This window comes from Ixodes scapularis, unplaced genomic scaffold, assembly GCF_016920785.2.
Source record: "Ixodes scapularis isolate PalLabHiFi unplaced genomic scaffold, ASM1692078v2 PGA_scaffold6__148_contigs__length_123643588, whole genome shotgun sequence".
NCBI classification, from domain to species: Eukaryota; Metazoa; Arthropoda; class Arachnida; order Ixodida; family Ixodidae; genus Ixodes; species Ixodes scapularis.
Genome location: NW_024609881.1, coordinates 54254881 through 54272509, shown reverse-complemented (window position 1 = coordinate 54272509; position 17629 = coordinate 54254881). Strand labels below are relative to the sequence as shown.

The window sequence follows — 17629 nt, the reverse complement described above, 5'->3', positions numbered from 1 at the left end:
TGTTCATGTAAAGATTAAACAACAAGGGGGACACAAACGAGCCTTGTGGTACTCCCTTCTGTAGGCATACTTTGGCGCTTGTTTTGTTGCAAACCAATACCTGTTGCGCTTTGTCAGTCAGAAAGTTTTGAAGCAACGAAAAAAATGAACCCCGAAATTCATAATTGCAAAGTTTCTCCAGAAGTACCTGGTTATTGATAGAATCGAACGTTTTCGACACATCGAGAAAGAGTGCGCACGTAAACTGATTATTGTCGATTGAGGTGTGTAACGTGTCAGACATATCTTCAAGTGTCGAGATGGTGCTGCAGCCGGCGATAAAGCCGTATTGGTTAGGTGATAGAATATTGAATTTGTCAAGGAAGGAGCTTATTTTTTTCAAAATATGTTTTTCGAGAACCAATGTCAAACAAGAAAGAATAGATATGGGACGATAGCCTTTTCCAATGTCACGTGTACCATTTTTATAAAGAGGTCTGACAGTTGTGCTTTTGAAATTTTTTTGGAAAACCCGTTTAGTATGTGGAGAAGAGCACGTTTTAAGACATTAAAAGTGCGAAGAAAGTTGCTGTTTAATACTATCTATACCAGGAGTCTCATGAGGCCGAAAGCTGAATATCAACATATAGAACCAGCGATGCACTATCGCTGGTTCTATCGATAGTGAACTGTCGATATTACAACCGATGGTACCATCGATAGTAAACTATCTATAGTACTATCGATATCCGACTATTCGTAGTACTATCAACAGTTCAATATTCAGTCAGTTTCAGTCATTTTTCGGAGAAAGGTAAAATTTAGGCAGGGTTTTTTTCCAGATTTACTGCCGAAACCTTTACATCGTCAGATCTGCCGGAGACTGAAGCAAAAACGATCGAAATTATCTGCCACAGAAAGCATATTGGAATTAAAGTTTTTTTTCAATAGCTTCATTGATAGAGTTCCGCGTATTGTAGCCTTTTACTTCATTCACAAGAGACCAGGTTTCTGCAATATTAGAACGTGCGTCAAGGAACTTACGTAGGTAGTGTTTCCGCTTTGCATAGCGTATGAGAGCGGTTCCTCGATTTATCTGGTTTGCGTATTGTAATTTTATATCTTGAGCATTTGGTGATGGGCGATAACGCGCCCATTAAGATATTTTAAAGTTTAATTTACGATATAATATCTGCTGTCAACCAGAGATGTTGCGGTCTTCGGTTTTTTGTCTTAAGTACTTTTATACTCTTCTCCGTAAAACGCGCAAATGCATCAAATAACTTTTTGTATGCAGTCTGACAGTTCGTGGTGGTTACTAACTGTTCCCAATCATATGACGCGAGTAACTTGTCAAAAACGTGACTGTCGATAATAGCAATCTGGTTTAAAAGCCTCTTGTTTTCTCCCGATACAATACCACAGTCCATTTGGCATGCCACAAAATAATGATCAGGTAGCTTTTGTGAGATGACTGCGGATTTCACACACGCCCCTGAACCCTGATGTCAATATGATCGATGCAAGAAAAAACAAGTTTTCCGCTTGTGAACTCTTCCCTCGTAGGCACGTTCAGAATAGGAGAAATACCGTGGTTAGAAAGAAGCGTAAGGTAGTCACAGACGTTCGATATGGGTCAATTGAAGAAAATTAAAAAAAAAACACAAATGCAAAAAAATCTTGTGAAAATCTTGATGCTGAATGTCTTCAGCGAGTGTTTTCCCTAGCTCCAAAACAAATAAAATAGAAATGTTGAATATACTGAATACTTTTACAAATGCGGGCATACTAAAGTGTAAAGCCTGACATCGGAACCCCATGAATATACAAAATATGTGCACATGAAAGATAGGAAACCGTCCTTTCTGTTTTACCTCTATATTAATTGTACTAGAATGCAACTATGTTTTGTTTCTTTTCAATTTAGTGTTTTTTAAATCAAAACCAAAAATTGTCTGACCATACATATCCGTCGTCATTACTCTTTTGAAAGGTGCTTTAATTTTTCTAACACTGAATAGTTTCTGAGAGCTGACTTTCGATAGTAATGATGGTCGACTACAATACAACTATAGATAGTACTATCGATAGTACAGTCGATTGCACTATCGCTGGTTCTATCGATAGTGAACTGTCGATATTACAATCGATGGTACCATCGATAGTAAACTATCTATAGTACTATCGATATCCGACTATTCGTAGTACTATCAACAGTTCAATATCGATAGTTTTGGAAAACAACTATCGATAGTGTCCATAGTGAATTTCGATAGTCTTGCATCACTACTGGGTCTGCATGCAAGGAGACGCCGCGTGTTGAGTGAGGTACAGCATCTATATTTGTTAACAATATCGCGCGAACGCCGACTGATCACTAGAAGAATTTGTAGTTGTGAACGTTGGTAGATCTTAGGTTGGAAAGCGCCAAAAAACAAGAACAACAGGAATAATTGGACAACACCTTGCGCTACTCTCAACTGAATTTTTATTCGGAAAATACGAACTTGTATACACTTCTAAGGGAACCATCCGCTCACAATCACACTTCTCGCAAGATGAATTCAAATTCGTTATCTAAAAAAAAAAAAGGATTGGCGATGTGCTGATGCATGTTCATCGCCCATCACACCGATCTAAAAAGCCTCGAAGATTTCTCTTTCTGGTTTTGTTTTCTACCGTCCCAAATCTGCGTATCATCGAGTAAAGGAGAACATGGGCACCTGTCACGATGAACGGCCAAGTTTCCCGAAGGTGGCCTCCTTAGAGAAAGGTCATGGTCCCCGGCCCTCCCATTTAGGGATCTCCCCGTCTGGCCTATATACGATCTCCCGTAGGGCGCTGGAATCTCATAAACCAGCGATGTTTCGCAGTCTACATATTTGTTTAGACGCTTTTTTGTGCATGTTTTCCCCCTTGTGTGCATTATTATTCACCCTTGGGAATAATCTGGATAACTTCTACGGTGCTGTGAACACAACAGGAACCCTGAAACGACCGACAATCTTTTAAGATTGTGGGACAGTCTATTAATGTACGGCGAAACCACCATTTTTTTTATTTTTTGGGGATGCCGTTTGATTCACTCTTTCTTTTTTTTTTTTCAATTCTGACGCGAGGCTTTCGGCGATTTCCCCAAGACTGCCTTCTGGATAACCCGCCTTTTGCAGGCGGCTGACTTGGTTGCGGAGCTTGATACGGCAACGTGTACACAGTATTTTTCTAGCGCGGCCAGCATCAGTGAGGTTGCCACTCCTCTCTTTAATAGTTTTTGAATTGGTGGAATCCATTGGAAGTACACCTTTTTTAGATCTTGACTCATATTTCCAGCAAACATGATTTTCACCAAACTTGAAATTTCCATCCAGAAACTGTAGGCACCTATTTTTATTTTCCCATGCGTGAAAGCGAACTCGTTGGCATCGTTCGAGAACACTTCTGGCACATGTTTTATGGATTCTTCATTTACAACCATGGGTGGATTCACTAACACTAAACAATCGTCCACATACGTGAAGATTATAAAGCCCCACCTTTCCACTAGAACTTTGCCAAGGCACTCTGTCACACTCCGCCAAAAACAAAAAAAGAAGTCGCACAAGACCGGGGCTTTTTGGGAACCATTACATAACACTCGTTTCTGGATATAAATTTCAAGTTTGAAGAAAATTATTTTTGCTAATTATATTATCAAAGATAAAAAAAGTGCCTCCCTTGGATTCTGCGGATTCAAAGAATCGGGGAGAGAGGAGTTGCAACCTCATTGTTGCTGGCCGCGCAAGAAAAATCGCGTGAAAACGTAGTAACGTAGAAAGTTGAGCTAGGTGGTACCTTGAAGACATATCTAAAACAGCGTATAAGCACAGGAGGCAGAAAATAGAAGACAGGAAAGAGAGCTCTTTCCTTTCATCTATTTCCTTCCTCCTGTGCTTGTGCGTTGTTTTAAGGCCCGTTCACACGATGCATTTTTCTCGCGCATCTAGTGTCGCGAAACGTAGTTTCGCGAAATGGTTGAGCCGTCTGAACGAGTCTGAAAAGGACGCGCGAATTTAAAAAAGTTGCGCGCACACCTCGCTTCTGGAGCAAGCTTTTGCTGAAACTTTGCCGAGTTCTATCAATCACTCTGAGGGCGCCGCCAATGGCCACTCAGAAACGCACTCACGTGGCCTTTGAGGGGGGAGCGAGCTGTTTGAGAAGACCACTTCGCTGCCGGTGTTGTAGCCGAGCCAAATCAGAAAAAAATCGAAACCACGAACGATGGATACTGCCGGCACTTCCGCAAGCACGTCAAGTACCATTGATTGAAAAGTGAGCAGCATATCGGAAAAAAATCCAGCGATGGACGAAGACGTAATTGGTGATGATGAATTAAGAAATAAAACCTTGAGACAAGGAAACAAAGAGGGACGTACACAGTACCGTCTCAAAACCAGCACAGCGTACAGCTGTCATTTACTTCCACAACAGTCTTCTTCTTTGTCAACCACCATCCAAATTATATATATTTAACAGTAAATAAAGTAAATGGCAGTAAATGACAATTCAACAACTAGTAAATGACAATTTAAGAGAAGATTAAGTAATTGGAAGTAAATGACAGCTGTATGCTGTGCTGGTTTTAAGACGGTGGTGTGTATGTCCCTTTTTGTTTCCTTGTCTTAAGGTTTTATTTCTTAATTATGATTGTTCACCAGCTCGCCTGCGTTTTGACTCTTAGAATGTGGCGGGAGATGGAGAACACGACGCTGAATGGCTAATGGTGATGATGATGATGTTGGTTTTCAACTGAAGCGCCACTTTATGGTCAACACCCAAACTATTTTCGCGAGTCTAAACGTCATCGTTGTTGCACGTGAAGCGGTACGTGTGAACGAGCACATTTCGCGAAACTTGAGTGTCGCGAAACTGTTGCGCGCCTAAAAGATGCATCGTGTGAACAGACCTTTCGAGATGTGTGAACACGTTTCTAGATCAAGCTTCCACAACCAAGTCAGCCGCCTGCACACGACGGGTTATTAAGAAGACAATCTTGTGGAAATCGCCGAAACCCTCGTGTCAAAGTTGAGAAGAAAAAAAAAGTGAATCGGAAGACACCCCAAGAGTAAACGTAAAGTGGCGGTTTTATGGTACATTCCCAGGCTGTCCCACAATCTTAAAACGATTGCCGGTCGTTTCGGGGCTCCTGTTGTGTTCACAGCATCGTCAAAGGTATCCAGAGTAGGCCCAAGGGTGAATAATAAAGCACACGAGGGGGAAGCATGTACAAAAAAGCATGTAAACAAATATACAGATTGCGAAATATCGGTTGTTTATGAAACACGAACAACGTGCGGGAGAACGTATATAGGGCAGACGGTGAGATGCGTGAATGAGAGGGCCAGGGGGCATGATTTTTCTGTAAGGCGGTCACCTTGGGGAAACTTGGCCGTTCATTGTGACAGGTGCCCATGTACTCCTGCACTCGATGACACGCAGATTTTGGGACGGTATGAAACAAAAACAGAAAGATAAATCTTTGAGGCTCTTAATATCAGGTTGAAGGGCAATAGAGCATGCATGAGCACCATTGTCAGTCCTTTTATCATATAAAGACATTGAATTCATCTCGCGAGAAGTTCGATTGTGAGGGAATGGTTCGCTGGGACTGTATATATGTTTGTATTTTGCGAATAAAAATTCAGTTGACAGGGGAGCATCGTTTCGTCCAATCCTTCCTGTTGTCCTTGTTTTTTTTGGCGCATTTCGAATCTACGGTCGGTAGAACAGGGCCTTATCGCGGCGGGAAACAGCAAGTCAGCGAGGCTAGGCGTGTGCCTTCTCCCATACGCGCGTAGTCTAGCTGGTCAGCGTTTTACGCAGCAATAAGGCGCTGGTCTACCGGCCGGTCAGCATTCGCGCAATAATGTTAAAAAAATCGGGAGGCTGTACGTTGCCGAGCCACCAAAGACGGCGGTTTTCCCGAATGGAAGTGGATATGAGGGTCCCGCATATAAATCGATTTATCTACAAAGCTTTTACGCCAATTACAAAACAAATTTAAAGAAAACATAGGTATATACAGTGGGTCCTAGCGGTGTAGTTATCGCATACTGTATTTTTAATCTGTCCTATAATCTTTTTAAGTCTTTCTCCAATCACTGATAGACGTGCCTATTGAGGGTAAAAAAGGCAGAAACGATTTTCAGAGCATATTGCAGATAACTTGGACCGATGGGGGGTGCATTTACTCATAATATAAATATTTGAGGTAATCAGCCCTTCATTTATGTTGATAAATCTTCATTCAGTAATTAAATTAGTTTTATTGTCATCAATACAAATGCGCCACGGAAAGCCCCGATTTCTCATACATGGCAATTCTGCATATGGTTTTTTCATCAATACATAGAAATACCGCTGCCAATTTTTAATTTTCAAATTTTCAGTTTGTGATATTACCCACAAAAATTGATGTGAACCGTTTTGAGCCGGTTACCGTTACATTTGTCTAGGGTTCATTTCCGGTTTACTTCCAAGGTGGCGGCGAAGTTGACGGTTCGGTTCAGTTCCGGTTCGCCTAAAAAAACGGTTCAGTTCCGGTTTTCGGTTCGGTTCGGCTCCGGTTTGATACTCCGGTCAACAAGCCTCTGGCTTCAGCTGCGTCGTCCACAGCGTCTGGAATGCTTACGTCCTAGCTCGGTATGGTTTTGACGCGTTTAATAGTTGTGATGGCTTTCATAGAAACGTTTACATGCTTTTGGCCTAACTTGGCGCTGAGAAAGAAGTGAGTTACTACATTAATTCAGAACCTAACACAGAAGGCCAGAGGTGCCTCTGTTCGTCAATTTAGCGCTCCCCCAATTACGAAACTACCATCGTAGCCTAGTGGACGTTTCGGCCTAAGAATAAAGTATATGATGTCTCACTGAGAATAGCGTGAGCACGTGGGGCGATAATGTTTTTCGTAGTATTACATATTTGAATAAAGATGCACTTAATTACACTGGTGGTTATGCACTGCAGTGTGCCTGGGATCTGCTTAGTTTCAATTCTAATTATCGAGGCCAAGAGTTTGCTAGCCAATCAAGTCAGTCTACTATCGTAGTACTACCAGAGCCAACAAAGAGCAGACAGCAGATTGTGAAATTGCAGTGCGTTTACAATTTTAGACATCATCAATTCTAGATGGAGTTCTACACATAGAAAATGAAGTTTCAACAAAAACTATCTCATATAATTTTACTCGGTTGTTTATTACAAGGAGTAGAATAAAAATCGGTCCAATCCGGAGGTGCTATAAAGAAAAAGAAAAAAAAAAAAAGGATATGTGTCGATATGTGTCTAGGATTGTACTTGGTCTTTTCTTTCAAAACGAATTGCTATAGTTTCTAAATTTTAAGGAAATAGTATTCACCATAAAGACGTTACGAATGTGATAGTTCTGTTTGGAATATAGACAAGATAAGCTTGTTATATTGTTACAAGTAATGGTTTTATTTTTGACAGTGTTCGATATTTGTGAAAATAAGTTTTTGTATGTATAGATTTTGAATAGAAAAAGTAAATCCGTTGCGATTTCTTGCAGAACTAATTCCCACCAGTGCTTGATCACGTAGGCCACAAACAAATTTACAAGATAATCAAGATGATAAGCAAACGCGTGGGAAAAAATAAAAAAAACAAAACAACTATAACATATAACGAAGGGAGCCACTTAGTTATGATGGAAAAAGAGATAAAAACAATCACAATTGGTATGGTATATTCTTCACTAATTGACAATATTCCCCTATCAAAGATTTTGCTAATTATTTTTGTCGTTATGTATGTTTTCTTTTAATTTTCTACAGACTAGATTTTGTATACCTGCAGGTGGAGTTCTCCGTCGGTCTGGTGATTGATCCCCCTGTTGTACGACGTCCGGATCATCTTGCTTCGTTATTTCTGCGTCCAGAAGATGTTGCATCAGGTCTGGTCTTGCCAACTGAAATGAAGCACAAGACAAAGGCCATTTGACATTCGCCTAAACATCTGCACGCGAAGACAACTCGTTGAACTGTGTTAATCAAATGTCCGTAGGCATGATTTGGCGCGAAACAGCTGGAAAAAGGTTTATTTACGAGATCAGGTAGAAGTCATTCTCTTTTGAGATGCTGATTTACTACTTCGTGAGAAATTGAAAAGATGAAAAAGGGGGAGCGGACATACTTTATGAAGAGAAAGGGAGAAGTAGAGATATGTACCAGCACGTCCTGGATAAGAAAGTTTATACTTCGTTTCACTTGAAGTTCAGACGCAGCTGAAGTGTCAAAAGTGAAGCATCGTTGTGTTCGTCATATCTCTGTACGCGTTCCATCATAACAGGACCAATCATTAACAGAAAAGGCTTACTGGCGCTCTTTCGACGCTGCTTGTTTGCTCTCATTAGCTCGTATCAACGCTACTCAAACACTCCGTTGGGAAACTGACCCATGAAACCCAGACCACTCGCGTCCACCAAGACCAAACTAAATACGATAACCGCGCCATCCTTTAGAGACTAGTCAAAACATAAAAGTTTATTTATATTGCTACTGCGAAATGTCACTGCGAGATGGCGCTACCGGCTTTTGCGCGATTCGACCCGAGCCGTTTTGTGCAGACGTACAGTCCCCGGAGTGGCCTCTGCGGGAGCAAGCTAAATACGATAACAGCGCCACCCTTTAGCGATCAGTCAAAACATAAAAGTTTATTTACATTGCTACTGTGAAATTTCACTGCGAGATGGCACTACCGGCTTTTGCGCGATTAGACCCGAGCCGCTATGTGCAGACGTGCAGTCCCCGGAGTGACCTCTGCGGGAGAAATAGCGGTTTTGCGATCGCCATTAGTTCGGTTCTCGAGTACGGATCGAAGCCACTCTTTCAAAGCAGACTCTATGGCAGTTTTCTAAATGAGTTGTTCTAGTAACATTGACTCGTAGCGTCGGCTTCGTCTGGACTTAAGCTGAAACAAAGTATAAGCGCCGAAATTTCATGCATTACTGAAAAAGGCTTGCGTAGGGCAAAGATGAGACACGAGTGGTGCCTCAGTGTTCGACGGGGCCAGGTGTCCTTGTTGATTGAGCACGAGTTCCAGCCGGAAGCTGACATAGCACTCATGTTTTCCTTGTTTGCATTTGTTAAGGACAATACTGTTTACAAGCGTTGTCTTGAGTGGCGTGACGAACGGCAGGTGTAACTGAGCTTTCAGCCGTTAAATCGGTGCTACGCAAATGTTTCTCATAGGTGACGTAGGGAATCTATCACTACGTCCTTTTCATTTACGAAACATTGGATGTTCAAAAAAAAAAAAAAGTAGGTAGACGTTTAAGTTCGTGCTTAATCGAGAACCAATTTAAGAATAAAGAATTCATCTTATGGTTTCTATGATAACGGTGCATGTTTGCGATGTCCGCAGTGTACGCACTGTATGGACGTCAGTCCAACGCTTATTTATATTGAAACCAGCAGTAGTGCGATTTGAAATGACGAGGTAAGATCTGTGGATGAAGCACCCGCAGCGTAGCTTGGTAATAGGTAGAGGAAACGTTCACCCTGCAGACAAATGCAAACCAAGTGCACATTAAAGATTGGCAGTCGTGGTTATGTGCTCGCAAGATTTCACCCAAAGAATATTTTTGCGCAGTCATAATTAGTCTGTGTCGTTATGAGCCCGTTTTTCTACGGGTTGCTAAATTTGCGATTGGTGGTCGGTATAATGCGCCTGTCTAATCTTTCTCCGACTGCCGGACGGCCCATTCATTGATATAAATGCGTCAGCACTCTCAGGGACATTTACAAGCAGGTATTGTTAAACTATAACTCGAAATCCCTATCAGTTCCCTTCTTGTTGGAATTGAGATGAACTTTGCAAAATGTCATACACATGAAAGAGTCACTGAGTTAAACTCTCTAAAAGTTTTGTATGCTATTGTACATACCTCGTGTTGGCCGTCTTTTGCCGCATATATGCAGATAAATTGTTTCAGACAGATATGTTATAGGCATGCTAATATAACTGTAGTGCGTTGCTGCAGGACGGTTTGTATCTTACGCGAAGCAAACAGTATACCCTTGACTATATTATTGTGTGCCGGGTTGCCTAATTGTCTAAGCTGTTACATTGTGTCATTAAAGTGGCTCAATGGAGGTTGTGGAAAGAATAAGTTTTTTAGTCCCGTCATGAAAGAATGACATGTTCATTCTGTCCACAGATGCATCATCAATGAAATAATTATCGTCCTCGTCTCAGTCACTCTTCGAGGTTTCGAGGTCACGTTCCTACTTGCGTTGTTTAATTCATTTCTGTACGATCCACTTTCTCATGTATGACAACTTCTGCCTCGGGTGCCAAATTGTAGCTCGCAATGTATACAAAATAAGTTAATGTGAACCTTTATTAAAAAGTAGATTTTTTAACTGAAAAGAATACTGTTCTGCGTGCATTGAGGAATCTAGGGGGGCATAGCAAAATTTTATAAGAAAGTAGTTAATAATTTTTTTTATGTTACGTTGGTACTTTAATTATATTACAGAATTTTCGTAGGACTTAATGAAGCGACGTAATAAACACCAATGTGAGCTTACTTCCGTTTTTGTTTTGACTGAGGCACTAGCCACGGCATTTGGACTGCATCTTGAAAGCAAACAGGAAGCCAATCACCGAATGAGTGAAGGTCACGATCATCTCGTTGATTGGACAATACGGGTTCCGTTTCCTCTAGGGCTAATTTGCAGGATCCTATAATTACATTGTGGTAGCTGATTGCTATCTGACCCAATTCCCGCGCTAGCCCCATTCCATAGTTCCCGTGTCCTCTCGCAGCTCAGCTCAGTTACCTGCCAGTCCCAAAGCAGCAGATGTGGAGGCGCTATAAAAGTTATCCCTCTATCAGGAGTGGCACCAATCACATTTGTTCTTTTTATATGAAGGAAGTTGGTATACCCGTGCGTCGTGAGTGTTTTCTAGATACTTATATTTAGGAGAGGATGCCACTCAAACCGTTAATTGTTTTACAAAAGGGAGCAACTCAAAACGTTGCTTAATTTAACAGAGGGAACAACTGAAACCGTTGCTTAATTTAAGAGAGGAAGCGACTCCAACCGTTGCTTAAGTGAACATTGGAAGCAACTCAGACGGTTGCTTAATTTAGGAGAGGAAGCAAATCAAACCATTGGTTATTTTAGGAGAGGAAACAACTCAAACCATTGATTAATTTAATAGAGTGAGAAACTCAAAACGCGGATTATTTTAAGAAAGGGAGCGTCCCAAAACAATGCGCAATTTAAGAGAGGGAGCAACTCAAACCACCGCTTAATTTAGAAGAGGGAGCAACTCAAACCATTGCTAAATTTTGAAGAAGGAGTGAGTAAAAAATTGATTAATTTAATAAAGGGAGCAACTCAAACCATTGATTATCTTTCAAAAGCATCTTGCACTTTAAAGGTGGATGCCTCCTTCGCAGATTCAAAATGAACATGTGCACGTGCAAGTGCATGCGCATGTCCCGCATGCACACGCACATGCGAGACCCGTCGCGTAGCGTGGAGAACAGCAGACGGAGGGGCTCTTCCTCGCAGCTTGTATTGCAAACGCGACAAGTAAACCCCGTGACCTCGGTCGAGCAGTTCGAAATACTCCAAAATTTAGGGACACTAATCTTCTCCCCGAGGGGCAATTTTCCCATTGTAGAGCAAATGGCAATATGAATGCTGAGCTCGGCGTCAATATTTTTTTTTTGTTCTACGTTGTCCAGTCTTTTGTGTGCAATGGGACCTAGTAGTTGTCCACTGAAGTTGCCAAAAAAGCGCGAACTCCACCTCGGGCATACTGTTCCTGATCGTGCTCGCCAGACACGCAGCTCGTCTTAAATTCTTCCGAATCGCAGCGCTATTTTACATAATTAATAAGAGGCCCGCTCTTTGTTAGAAATAGTCAACAACTAAAAGGCCGAGCACTGACCTTTTCAAGTCTCTTAGAAATAAATTTAGTGCAGTTTAAATAAATAACTTGCATGTTGTCATTTCACACTCGTAGTCCTGTGTGCGCCGCGGTCAATAACGTTATCCCGAAGGAATAATATATTTATTTACAGTGCATTTTTAAACAATTATTTAACGTTCTCGAGCATACGCAAAACAAAGACCGTGTATATCTTGAGACTACGCGTGAGCGTTCTAAGAAGATCAGTGATGTCTGGGACCGAGAGAAACATTTTTGTATCGTTATTGACCGAGCCGTCGGTTCGTATTTTAGATCAATGCTATACCGTTGGATTTTGCTTGCGGTGCTGTATGATGGGCTCTGACAACTTGGCCAGGGCAGAAAAAGCTTGGGTGTTGAACAGGTCCTCCAGGAACATCAAAATCGGCAGCAGGCCTTTCACGCCGGAGAAGAACTCTGCGCAGAAGTTTTACACAGAGCGTGGATAGGCTAGGGCAGTGGTTCTCAAATTTGGGGTCCGCGAACCCTTCGGGCTCCCCGAAGGCCATAGAGTCCCTCAAGACCTCAAACACCCATAAAACCAAGCAATAGACATTAAAAAAAAAACGATTGATGTTGGCAATCTCATAAAGGTAAATAAACCAAACCATATGCATCGAGTTAGTAGAGTTGATTATTCTTAAATCCAGGGCTTCGAAGTTGGTTATCGCGTATTTAGTTTTCTTTATTTACCTTTTTGTCATTGTTACCCTTCAATACCGCTCCCTCCCCTGCAGTGCACAGGATCATCCACCACTTCAGCCGATCCCTAAAGGGTCCCGAAAACATCAGTGGTTAAGAACCACGGGGCTAAGGTCTCATGGGGAAAAACAATCGTCAAGAGATGTCCCAGAAACCTGTAACGCATTTCAGTAACTCAAAAATGCATTGCAAGACGTCTAAGAGACCAACTTTAGCGCACGTGCGGCCCTCTAAGCTGAGCGAAGAAGAGATGCCATTTTGTTTCCTAGTGCAGGGCGGGCGCAATTGGCGATAGTTACAACTTCAAAATACAACAACCCGAGTCTTAGAGAGAGTATCAGAAATGTCGGGTGACATCGTTGTGCTTTGTCGCGGACTGTCTCGAGATTTTTAAGGGGAAGAAATAGCGCTTTCTGCGATTTCAGGTGATGCTTCAAATAAATATACCGGATGTTCCATTTTAATTCGAACCGATTTATAAGAACAAAATTCGTACGAGATGTACTAATACAATTTAGGCAGGTGAGTAATGCCGGCCGGGGGACATCATATAGGTGGCTAATCTTTGTGATAAGTCGAATAATTAACTAAACTTTCTTCATAAACTTTTAATTAGTAAAAATAATCATATGATTGCAATTAAGAACATGCTCAGCATGACTAAGAACCACTATATCAGTCAATTTCAGAACGACCTGAACCTCGTGGGAAACTCGGGGGTGTACCAAAATTACCACTCGTGGAGCAGGCGCAAAGCTAGTAGTGGCAAAAACCGGATGATTAGGTTATCATCGCGTTCCGCCACTGTTAGCTTTGCGCTTGCTGCACAAGTGGTAAATTTGGTGCGCCCCCAGTTTCCCACGAGGTTCAAGTCCTTGAAAAATTGAATGATATAGTGGTTTTTGGTTATGCTCAGTATCTTCCTAATTCAAACCATATGATTATTTTTAACAATTAAAAATTTATTAAGGAAATTTAGTTAATTATCCCACTTACCGCAAAGATTAGCCACCTATATGATATACGCCTAGCCGCATAACGCACCTGCCCAAACTGGTTTAGTGGATATTTTACGGACTTTTTTTAATAAACCTGTTCGGACCGAAATGAAACACCCGGTATTGATAACTTCATATATAAAATACATGCCAATTAATTAGCTGGCAGCAATGCATTTAAGCAGATGTGGCTGAAGAGTTGCAAATCTGAATCGTAGCATACTAAGTGCAATTATATTTCTAGTCACCTCAGGAATCGCGCTTAGAAAGAAGTGCGGATTCTCGCGGAGCGTTACAGATTTACTCCTTTATGTGGTGAAATAAGGTAAACCTGGGTGAATGTTAAAAACTAAACCACCGTTATTATATCAAGAAGTACACGTTTCAAACCCCCAAGGGGTAGTTTCTTCTTCCGACAACCAAACCGTGTAGGCACTACTTCGTACAGCCCATGAATATTGGGGAAAACTTCCTTCTTTTTTCTTGATGTGACAACGGGTATAGCGGAATCTATCGGAGAAAAGTACAACACAGCACTGAACAGAGAAATACGAAACATCCAGGCCAAGAGATCGTTGGCTGTCGGTTTTTATATAGGGTGGGTGTTTTACGTGTGTGCACTCACGAAACACCTACGCTATCCTAGACTTTGAAAAGGAAAATAACAGTCGTGCTAGATTTCCAGATGGTCCCTGCGCAGCCTTGACGTTCGATGGCACTTTAATGACGACTAACCTCCAGCTGCCTAATCCCCCACACAGACGGCCAACGCGCTGTTAGCAAAGAAGTCGGCGTTTGCCTATACGAGGTGTGAACAGCCCGCGTGCGCAGAAACGAGCTTTGCGCGAAGTAGAGCGTCTGCGCATATTCACGCTGTCGAACGCAGCGCCACCCAGCGGCGTCACGTCAGAGTCGCGTGTTGGAGGACACATGTATGCAGGTCGAGAGCACGGTGGAAGAAGATAGACGAATGAACAAGGCCAGCCCAAGGCGACCATATGTAGCTCGGGCTTCGCCCATCTCCCGGGAGGGGCGCTGTCGATTTAGGGGGCATTCGCGCAGACGCGGTCACATGCCGCCCGGAATTGAAAACTTCCGCTCAAGTGAGGACGGCTTTCCCCGAGCCCTTGCCAAGATGCGTATCTCACGGCGGTTGTCAGGAATGCGAACGAACCTTTGAACACACATGTTCCATGGCGAGGCGGCGTCGTTCAGACCTTTTTTTTTTCATACATCGAGGTCGAAACCAGAGTAACGTGTTTTTCAGCCGTTGTGTCTGGAGCTGTATAGTAAATTGTATAGTAAATGCGGAAATTGCATTATAACAAATTCACAGTTAATGTGAAGCATGCAAAAATCTCAACGTAACTACCAGATTCGGCCTTACAGGAACACGCGTAGTTTGACGAAGATAAGCATAATCACCTTTTCATTTACTTGACTCCTTAAAAGTTTTCTGTGGTCTAAATTGTTCCACAATCCATCTGGTGGTCTTGAGTGATTAGGCTTTGCATGGTTGCCTGAGGTCAAAACTATAAATATTTTAGGAGCGAGCTCAATTACAATTTTATGCGCTCATTACTACATTAGCCAAGGAAACAATAAATTGGTCGCGGTATCAAACCTCAACTGCTTGCACATATCTTTTTTTTAATTTATTTAGTTCGGCATACGTGCTTTCGTGCTTGGAATCTCTATTTAATAATTGCGTTTTGTGTAATGTTTAGACAGCATAAAGCTAATCATCACCAATGGGCATCTGCTGTCTCAGCAGTCGGTGAGAAGTTCAGCCGGCGCAGTACCACAGCTAGCCTGGGATCTTTAACGGGCATCCCGCAGTAGTAGTGAACGACCGCACGCTGTCACGATATCCATTCATACAGAAACGGGCAAGCGTAGGGATGCAACCCAAGATCCATAGGGTATACAGGACGATCTTTCGCTTCATGTTCTCCAAGCTTCACACCAGGTCACTCTTAAGACCCTTGATATCCTTTATACGTTTGCGTTTGTTTTACATACAGCGTGAAGCGCGCCAATGCATCAGGCTCGTGACCCCCTTCCCCGTTCCAATTTGTATTTGGGGTATGATAAAAAATGCATGATCGCCTACGGGCAAGCTTGTTGAATATTCCGGACAGTGACTTGCGCAACAGGAGCTTGGACTCTTGGAAGAGCGGTTCTTCGGGTTTCGTCTGGACATCCAGCTTGACCCCGAAGGCGGTCCGTGCCACCATGTCGAAGGCCACCCTGTCTAGGAGCGGACAGACATCTACTTCCGTCTGTCCATCGGCGGCCTTTTCCCTCAGAATATGGAGAAACTCGTCCACTGCAGCCTCCATGCCGGGAACCAACTGCGTATGCGGAGGAGAGTATCACTGATTGTTATTTAACTTGATTGTTTTTTTTTAAATCAAATAATCATCGCTTCATTTTGCGTAAGATTTATTGGTTGGTGACTCTATTCGGAGTGCAGCAAACAACTTTAATTGTAAAATAAACTATAGATTTAGTCGTAATTCAGAAAATATCGTTAATTTGGCTCGATGTAAGAAATGCAAAATTCAGTATATAGGAGAAACTGGAACAAGCGTAGGAGAACGTGTGAATAAAAGTCACATTCGTACACTTCTTCCCGGACCAGTTTCTCAAAACCTTAATTCGTAAGGTTTTGAGAAACCTTACGATCAATAATACTGATCGTAATGTAAGTTTTCGATTTTAGTTCTAGTATATTTCAAGGTGGCTTCAGAACCCGTGGAGACCGGAAAAAAAAAAAAAAATCAATTCCTTGATATTTAGTACAGACCTAGTCGGTGCCGCACGGTTGGTATTTCTTTTTCTCGCTTGATCGTGTAACACGACACGAAAGACTATTTTAAGAAATTATCGAAGTATTGTGACACCCGATGTTGTTGGCTTTACGGCAGCCATATTCTCCAAAAAACTGGTTCTGCCTAAAACAACTACATTTGTTTTGTCATTTTAACTTTTATCATAAGGTATATTGCCTTTTTGTTTGATTGTATCTAACCACGGAGTCAGATATTGATTTAGTATTTATTTTTCACGTCGTTCGTATTTTTTCAGACTTTTTCTTTGCACGACATTTTTGTAATTATGAAAGAAAACTAAAATATAGACGTTTTAGCTTGGACTGACGTTGGACCTAGCAGGTCCAAAAAGTTTTCGTTTTGAAGCTACTATTACTAAGGAAAACCCCAACCATGAAGGGTAACACTCTTTTGGTACTATTACCCAGAAGCGCCTGTTTTTACTCCAAGGTTAGTTTATGCTACGTTTTCGTATAACTACACTTTAGCCATCTCGTTGATTAAAATTATTGTTACCAGTTATTTAAAGTTTTTTTCTGAAACTGTAGACAACACCTTTCGGTCATTTATTAATGTCAAAACAATTCGTGACATTGAAACAAAATAGTATGGACTTCCTGAAAACCTTTCGAAAGCACTGGAAGTCGCATGTTTGAATCGTAAATATCGTCTACTGCGCCCACTTTGCAATAAACAACAAAGTGGCCTATTATGAGAATCGGGAAATAGTGTGCCGGTACTCTAAGCGTAGATTATTTAGTCCAACTCGATTACAAAAGAACTGGTGAACACTTTACCGAAATAAAAGAAGAGTCTGTACGCGAGGTACATATCAAACTTTTGACCAGCCAGGAGCACATGCTTTTGTACTTGTGATATATTTTGTGACTGAACTATATCTTCACTTTCAGTCATCCGCAGGATAGAGACAAGGAGACTACATTTTCGTTGCTTACAAGATCCCTAGCATTTCGTTCAGTATCCCGAAGGGGAGCAGTACGTCCCTAGTTGAGCCATATCGAGCACTGCAGGCTTCCTCTAGTTGGCGCATGCCGCCGTGCTGTTTCGAAAGGTTCAGCCGCTTCCATCCATCCGGTAAAAATGAACATACCGGTCGAAGCTTGGAGGTCGTGA

General features: G+C 41.9%; 1 pseudogene; it reads right to left on the bottom strand.

The window, feature by feature from the left end:
• The window catches only part of LOC8033921, a 52455-nt pseudogene extending 34826 nt beyond the window's left edge, over positions 1–17629 (bottom strand).